Genomic DNA, 8,475 nt, shown 5'->3' with positions numbered 1-8,475 from the left:
ACAAGGAAAGCTGCCTGGAAAGTGAAACAAGCTTTCAGTGCTTTCAAGCTTTCCTCATCACACAAGAGCAAAGCGGACGCGTCGTCAATGCACAGCGCAGACCACCGTGCGGACTGTGCGTGCGGCTGCGGGCGAGGTGTCGGGGCGGTGAGCACCGGACAGGACCGCAGTGGTTAAGCACAGGAGCAAGATAAAGGCCTGTCATTGCTCTGCATATGATACTTTTAAGAAACCCTAGGTGGGCCGTGCTTGTCATCTCCTCCCCGGGTGGCTGTCTTCCCGCCCCCGCCCCTGGGCAGAGCCGGAGCCCCCTACCAGTGATGAGTGACGAGTGACGCGGGCAGGGGCGCAGCGCGGGAGCTATTTCTGGCCACTAGCGGCGCTCGGCGCAGGACACACCCTCTCGGCGCACACGCGCCCTGGGCGCACCGGGCCGGTCCGTCTCGCCGCGCTGCAGACTAGGCTGCCGGGAGCGCAGAGGCTGCACGCGGGGACGGGCGCGAGCTCGGAGACCCCCCAGGGGAGCTTCTCGGGGGAAGGGGGTGTTCTCTGCCCAAGTGGTAAGTGCCAGCGTTGAACGCACGCAGAGGCTCGGGAAGTCAGACTTGGCACTTTCCCGGACCGACCGACCGTGGCTCCCTCTCCCTCGCGGGAAGGTCCGGTTGGGGCGTCGCCTTGCGGAGGGCTGGGAATGCGTCTTCTGCCCGCTGTTCCCGGGCCCTCCCCGCAGCCCCTCCTGCGGGAGTCCTGCTCCTCCCGGGACTCAGGTCGCCAGAGTTGCGGTGGGGGAGGGGAGAGAGGCGTGAGGTTGAATTTTCTGCCCCCACCCCCACCCCCGCCTTTTATTTCCATTAAAAAAAACCCGGTACTTTTGGAGAAGCTCCTCTTTCCTGTGGGTACGTGCACGGTGTGCGCGGCGGGCGGGTGTGCGCCCTGGCTTCTTTGTGATCTGCTCCCTCCCTGGCGCAGACAGAGGGAAACTTGCACAAAGCCCCGGCTTCTGACAGCCAGCGCTGCTGGGCTGCTGGGTGAGCGCTGTCTCTCTCCAAAGGTTCTGCTGGGTTTCCCCATGAGAAATCTGGGAGTTTCCACACCAGCTCTTCGGGTGCCTGAAAGTTATTTGCTTGTTTATTTGTTTGTTTGTTTGTTTTCCTGGGTTTCACTGGACTGCCGTCCTTTGTCTGACAAATCAGACGCTGCTCGCTGCTCGCTTGGTTTTCTTTCCCCCTGGAAGCGCTTTGGCCCGGCGCCTGTTGTTCTCTGGAGTTGGCTGGCTGCGGTTTGGAGAGCCAGTGGCAGGCGGGAAGGGACTAGAAGGGAAGAATGCATTCCTGAGGACTCCTCACCCTGCAAAGACTAAACCGAAATACCGGCTTTCCCCATTCCCTTGCATTGCTGACGCTGTTTTATAGATTCCCCGTTTTTGGTGAATTCCTGAAATTATCTACACCAGAAGTGACCAGCGTGACTTTTAAAGAGAGATTTCCTCCGATCTACCTGCACCACTGGCAGGAAGGGCCTGGCCCCAGAGCACCCCGGGGTGCCGACTTGAGGTCTCCTCTCCCTCTCTGGGCAGGTGGGCTACTGTGGAAAGAGAGGGCAGGTGCTGTGAAGGGGGGGAGGACTGGGGGGAGGACCCCCCGGGGAAGGGGGGGTGTCCTCCAAGGACCTGCCTGGTTTCCACTTTCTGATGATTAAGGAAAGCATCAGGATGCTGGAATGTCATTTAACATCAAGCGCTTGCTTATTTCTGTTGCCGATAAAGCCCTAGGAAATCTCTGCTGAACCCAGCGATTTTAAGAAGCAAGTTCTAGCTTATAATTGCCCACAGAATGCAAACAGGTTATTTTCAGTAACCCAAGACGCTTGCATTTTTCTCCCCGCCATGGCTGCGGAGCCTGCGTGGAGATGCTGTGAGCATGCGTGTGAGCTTTCCCCACCCCCAGCTGAAATGGGAACGTTGTCCCTGGGTGTCCGAGGGGAAAGATTGTTGCCAGATATGTTACCAGGCTATAAAATAACATGTTTCTGAACAGATCATAGCTGCTAGACATTAGTGCCTATAGCTACTATGTAATTTTTCATGGCCCCCTTGGGGAAGAGACCTACTTTGATCACTGCAGTGTTTTCCTTGGTTGTTTGTTTGTTGTGTGGTCTTGCTGGATCCTTTTTTTTTTTTCTCCCCCATTTTGCTATTGAAAGTTTCCCTTCTCTTGGTGAAGTCACAGACTAGAATTAGCAGCAGCGATCCCTGTCTTGAGCTAAAATTAGAAACTACGTGAGACTTTTTAGGCAAATCCTTCTAGTCTCATAGAAGGTTCTGCATAGTCTCCTTTAAAACTCCCACTTCAGCAATTACTGTAAGATGATGCTTCAGTACTCTTTAAAATTGCATTTTTATTTGCACAGTTTTTTTCTCCCCTTGAGCTTTAATCGTACTCTGCCAGTGCATGTTGAACTTTGTTTCTCTGAGGTGCCTGAAGGCTCACACAATACATTTACCTTCAAAGTCTGTACACTTAACTCTTCGAACAGCTCCTTTAAAAAAAATAAATAAATAAGCAAAAGCTCCAATGGCACTTGCAAAATACAAGACTGGGCCTTCTGATGTGATGGCAGACGGCAGTTGCTTGAGGTTTGTTTATGCCCAGGACAAGCTTCAGTGTCTCTTGCATTAATCATGAATTAAATAATTGATTTCTCACACTTTGGGCTGCACTTAATCTTCAGCTATAAATTTAAAGATAGGTTACTACGGAGGTCTGGTTCACATGGAAATCCTTTCAAAGCCTATCAGATGATTTTACAGCTGGGTCAAGTCTAATCGTAACGCACGTTATAAAACGTAGTGACACAGACTCTGAGCTCCCCTGGGCTTTTCCACTTCGAGGACGGGCTTCGGTGACCTTGCCATTTGTCAGTCAGCCCCAAGGATGGTGGGACTGATGGGTTTCTGCGAATGTAATTACGCGCGTCTCTGCCAGCTGCCTGCGGTATTTGTGAACGTTTTCCTAAGAAAAGCTGCTCTGTGGCTTTATCTGCCCGCTGTGGCTTGTGGCATGTTGTGCTATTCTGCAGCCGCTGCAGTTTTTTCCTGAATGATTGAGCTATGATGTCATGTGCTATCTCAGCGCGGAGCCTTTGCGAGGCTCTGCCGGGGTCTGTGTGCCGGGGGTGGGCGTGGGGGGGTCCCCCGGAGCCCACTTGGTAGCGACTTCCCGTCTGCTCCGGCACATTCCATCACCAGAGACCAAAGCCACCAAATGATTTGCGGTCAGAGTGATTTGGGGCTGGTCAGAGATGATTTAAAAGGAAGGTTATGGGCCTATGAAGTGTAGAGTAAAGAAAATATATTTTACTACTTTATTGAGACCACATGGCTCCAACTGGAACTTTTTTTCAGCATGGAAATTGTTGGCTGAACTGGCTCCCAGTGTTTCTCCCCCCCCCCGAATTTTTTTTATTACTTAAGAGCACAGAGCTGTACTCCCCATTTATTATAAGCTTGACCTCCTCGTTATTTCTGAAAGTTTGGAAAACTTTTTATGTCTAAGCAAACAAGAAAAAGTAGGATTTATGTGTTGTGCTCTCTGAGGGCCAGAGACCGTCCTGGAGAAGAGGCCCAGGCCCGCCGGTGACCGGGAGGGTCTCTGTGTCAGCCCCGCGGAGCAGGTGACCGTCTGTCCGGCTGTGCTGGGGCTGCGGCGTGCCCGTGCGGATAGTGGACACGCTTGGGGCGCCTGGGAGAGACGGCCCTGCTCCAGCCCTGAGGACTCAGTGCCCCCCGTGATGAATAGCAGGGCCACGTGAACCATGGTGGGTCCTTTCCAATGCCACAAAGTGACAATGGGGAGCAGGGGGCAGGGAACACGTGTCCCTTGGGTCTCTGCCTCATCAGTGAGGCCGACCAGCCGTCTCCTCTGTGGCCGGCCACAGGTGCGTGCAGTGAACCGGCATTGCCGACGGGCAGGCTCCCCAGTCTCTGTCCAGCGTGAACTTAACGTGTCTGTTATCACTTCGCCGTGTGGTCCATGCTCGTCCTATTTCAATTTTAGAGGTCTGTGCCATCGCCTAATAGTCTGTTAAAAGCTATTGGATGGCCCGGTCCAGCTTTCAGTTTGGTGTTTTGAAGCCAGCCAGAGCAGTGACATGGAAAGCTGGCCCTCGGACACGCCCGGTCCCTTGGTCTGGGGTCTCAGCGCGGGTCTGGGGGCCGTCACGTGTGATGTCGTGGGGGGCTCCATGCGATCTCCCTACCGCGTCTCCACAGGCACCTGTGTGTGACCCATCCGAGCCGGTCTGGATGGCTGCAGGGTGGGTCTTTGTGTGTCCAGGGGCGTTCAAGGGAAACATGTAAAGATCAAGTTAGCACGGCGCTTTATGAGAAAGTCCTAACTGTAGAATCGGGGAAATGTCAGGGAGGCAGTGTTGTGTGACGGAAATCAAACTACACTGGAATTGGGGGTCCGGGCTTTGCCAGGGTGTGACCTTGAGCCATCTATTTAATAATGCGACACGTTGATCAAACACTGCATTATACTTTATCATTTCCTCCCTCCATGTGAAGCCATAGGATCCCAGAATGACACCAGGAAGCAGATGGAGCGGGTAGCACGACTCTCATTTTACAAGGCAACTGGAGCTCTGGCGGCCAGCGGCCTGCTCAGGTCACACGGCAAGAGTGGCAGAGTCTGGCCTCAAAGCCAGAACTTCTAACTTCAAATCCCACGTTCTTTCCGCTGTCGTAGGCGGCTCCCCCAACTTTTAACCTATACAGACCTCACTCTCCTCGTTTGCAAAAAGGAGACACTTGGCCCAGAACAGGACGGCCCATTCCAGCTTAGAATTCTGCGTCTGGTGAATCACCAGCTGGAAGGGACTTTAAGAAATCACTTAGTCATATTCCTTGCTTCCAGCAAGACGCTCTCTAAACGATTTTGAAAAGAAACCGCCAGGCCCTTTTCTTACAGTCCCGGAGCGGGAAAGGGCGGCGGAGAATGTCCGAGTGCATTCTGGGGTGAGAAAGAGAGGAGGAACTGCAAAGCTCATGTTCAGCTGGGAGAGCCACTGTGTTAGGCTCTGCAGCGGTGGGTGGGGGTCGATGTCCCATGGGATCGACATCCGAAGTAGGAAAGTCACACGAGTGCTTTGCCGGTTGGAACGCAACTCTGCACGAGAGATCATGGTTACTCCCTGAAGGGGCAGAAAGAGCTAAGTGGCTCAGTAAGATCTTGAAGTTTACGAGGCCCCTGGAGAGAGTGGTGGCCACAAATTAACGGTGATGTGTCTATTGAAAGATGCAAACAGAGAGATCCTGCTCCTTCGGTAGCCGTGAGGAGCGGAAGGCTAGAGAGCCGTGCTTGGACTGCCCCTGCTTGATGGGAGAAGCCGGCGGGAGGCTGGGAATGAGAGGGCCTCCCCGCTGGAGACGGGGCCTCGCGGAGCCAGGGAAGCTGAGAGCCGCCTCCCGGCCCCGGCTGCTCCCCCCGCCCTGTGCTCCCCCAGCCGGGCACCTGTCGGGGCCCAGCGACCCTTCTCAGCAAGGGTCTGTCCGAGACGACTGCCAGGAAGCAGACCAAGTCGAAAGTTCAGTCTCACCTTACTCAGAGCTAATTTAAAGAACTAACCAGCCTCCCATGTTCTTCCTATTTTACCTTCATGAAGTGGATGTTATAAAAAAAAAAAAAAATTCATCGACCTTGGAGGCAGAAGATTTAACTCAGCTTGGACAAGGCTTTTTCTTCTCTGCTTCAATTTCTCATCTGTGAAATAGGCTGGCAGTACCTACTTCAAAGTGAAATACTTCTGAGCATTCAGATGGGGAAAACGTAGGCGAACGTGCTGTGTAACAGTTCCCATCGCTGTTAGCAGCGGCGGGCCAATTTCCCACTTTCCTACAAGGCACAAGGCCCCTGGCGTTTCTTTTCATTCTGTCTTCATTTCCCTCCCAGGCCCAAGTCAGAATTGCGGCCATTCTTCCACGCTTGCTACATAGCAGGCACATAAACACCTAACATCTGCACAAGAACGTTATGAAGCGGAGACATCTCCCCGGTTTTATCGTTTGGAAACTGTGTCTTAAAAAAGGCACGTGTCTTGCCCGAGACCGCGTGGCTGCTAAGGAGCAGAGGCAGAGGGAAACCGAGTCCGTCTCGCTCTGTCTACGCCTTACATACTTCCAGTCGGGCCTCGCCCGCCCGGAACGCAGCCCAGTCCTCTGGGTTCAGGTTCCCGCTGGCCCCCTGGCAGGCCCTGGCGTGGCCGCCTCCTTCCTCTTCAGCAAGTGCCATGGTCCGTTTGGGCCCCTGTCACCAAACGCCGAGGACTGGGGGGCGATGGAAACACAAGTGTGTCGTTTGCAGCTCTGGAGGCCGGGAAGTCCCAGATCAAGGCGTGCGCAGATTTGGTGTCTGGTTTCTGGCCCACAGTCGGCTCCTCCTTGTGGGACCTCGCGTGTGGGAAGGGCTGACGAGCTCCCGTGGGCCTGCTTCCTACGGGCACGGGTCCCTCTCACGGAGCCCTGTGCACGGGGCCTCATCGGCCCCCAGATGGCCCCCGGCCTGAGCCCACCACCCTGTGGGCTAGGGCCCCAACGTAGGGACTTTGAGCTCATCCCGATTCATGCTCCAACACGCCCTCTCCCCTTCTTGTCCCTGTGCCTGCATGGCCTGCTGGCACCTCCGTCCCCTTCCCGGGGCAGCTGCATTCTCCTCCCCACCTCCTCTTGGGACCAGGTGCCGCCCCTTAAAGGCCTTGGCCTTCTCCCACGTCTGTCTTCCCATGACTCCAGCCCGTCGCCCGAATCCGCCCACCCCAGGGCCGAGGGCCCTGCACCGCCCTTTGACCTCTTGGCTCCGGGGTTTGCAGAGCCGGTCGCCGTCTCCCGGCACTGGGGTGCACAGGCTTACGAGTTCGGGATAAAGTGAGGGACCGCCAGAGAGCCTTGCAGGAGGCCTGCAGCTCGGGGCCACCAGGTGGGTGACCACACCCACACCTGTTGTGGGTGTAGTGGTGGGGGTCTCCAAGGTCTCGTTTTGGCTCAGAAACCTGATAAAGACCAACATCTGCACTTCCAGACCACTTTGTAGCTCCATTAGCTTAAGAAACCCTTGCAAAGAAACACGTTATCCACCTTTTACACATGGAGAAACTAAGGCTGGGTGAGGGCAGGTGACTCCCAAGACCCCAGTGGATGACCAAGGTGGGGGACAGGGCACCCCCAGACCAGCAGGCGCTGCACCGACTCCTTTCTTCGAGCCGGGTCTTGTCGCCCTCTCCCTGGTGAGGGGCACGGCAGGTGGCCACACACAGGGCCCGTCCTGGGGTCCCGGGGCGCCTAGACATGCCGCGTTCCTTGGATCACAGATGCTCGTCCCTCCTGCCCACGGGCCCCTCCCGCCTTTCGGGCCCAGCAAGCCCGCAAGAGGTCCGCGGCTGGATCCGTGTTCACGCATTCCATCGAGGGAAAAGTGGAGTCCAGACGCAAAAAGGGTCTAGTTCCAAGCCGAGTGGTAGGGCGGTTGGAGACCCGCGTGGGCCGCGGCGGGACTCCCCATCTTGGGGGACACGCTCCACGCGTGCCCCGTTTCTAGCCCGTGTTTCAGGCGTGAGCATCCCGCATGGTGAGCTTGACTCTGCGCTTCCTCCCAAGCACACCGGACAGTGATGCAGGGACGGGAAACGGCGGCGTGCTTGGACAGCAAAGGCCGACAAGACGCGGAGGACCTGCGTCCCCCACCTCGGTCTCTGCTGTGCTGCCACACTGAAGAGAAATTTCCAGAGAGTCTCCTGAGCGGGGTCAGGTAGACACCGTGCCTTATTTTCAGCAGACGTGAGAGCTCTTTGGGGAGACAGGGCAGTGTCGGGGGCTGCAGGGAAAGGGGCATTGGGGGCCTTGCCGGAGAGCAGCCTGAGGGCTCAGCGTGCTGTCCGTGCACGGAAGCTCGTGCTCTGCTGAAAGGAGCAGTTGCCTGCCACGTCGTAACTTGGCGAGGTATGGAGTAATGCCAGTACTAGTGGGAAGTGACGTGTTCAAGGATCTCAGAGCATTATGGCGAAGCTCTACACCCTGTCCTTAATTGGGTCGAGTTGAGAGCAGGCTGGTCTGCCACCGCGGTGGAGGTGTTGCTTTCAGGTAGAACTCGCGTCCAGATTCCGTCGTCTGACTTGAGGACAATGCACAGGAGGCGGTTTGGAGGGTTTTGGTATTTAAGGATCTGCAAGGATCTCGCGGCCCCGGCTCTGCAGTGCGAGCAGCGGCCGCAGCCCGCTAGCCACGGCGCCCCTGGCCAGGGCCTTGCTGCCGTTTATGGCCGTGTGCGCGGCGTGCGTCCACGATTTCCAGCGCACACGCGCCGGCGCTCACTGCCGGCACAGACGTCGGCCGCACCGCTAGTCAGGGCGCCCAACACGCCCTGCCATGGCCCAGAAACTTCATCTGCCGAAAAAGCAAAATTCCTCTTTGCCAAGGAGCGC

At 56.1% G+C, this 8,475-nt stretch overlaps 1 protein-coding gene across 1 annotated transcript in view; it reads left to right on the top strand.

Annotated features, from left to right (window-relative positions):
- Positions 1-415: 415 nt before the first annotated feature.
- The window catches only part of PALLD (palladin, cytoskeletal associated protein), a 203,976-nt gene continuing 195,916 nt past the window's right edge, over positions 416-8,475 (top strand). The window contains exon 1 of the mRNA XM_076010738.1: positions 416-560. The gene's annotated coding sequence lies outside the window, so the exon portion shown is untranslated. The remainder of the gene's footprint in view (positions 561-8,475) is intronic.

The sequence above is a fragment of the Microcebus murinus genome, chromosome 15 (assembly GCF_040939455.1).
Source record: "Microcebus murinus isolate Inina chromosome 15, M.murinus_Inina_mat1.0, whole genome shotgun sequence".
Classification (NCBI taxonomy): Eukaryota; Metazoa; Chordata; class Mammalia; order Primates; family Cheirogaleidae; genus Microcebus; species Microcebus murinus.
The sequence above is the reverse complement of the archived record's forward strand: the minus strand, read 5'-3'. Positions and strand labels throughout refer to the sequence as shown.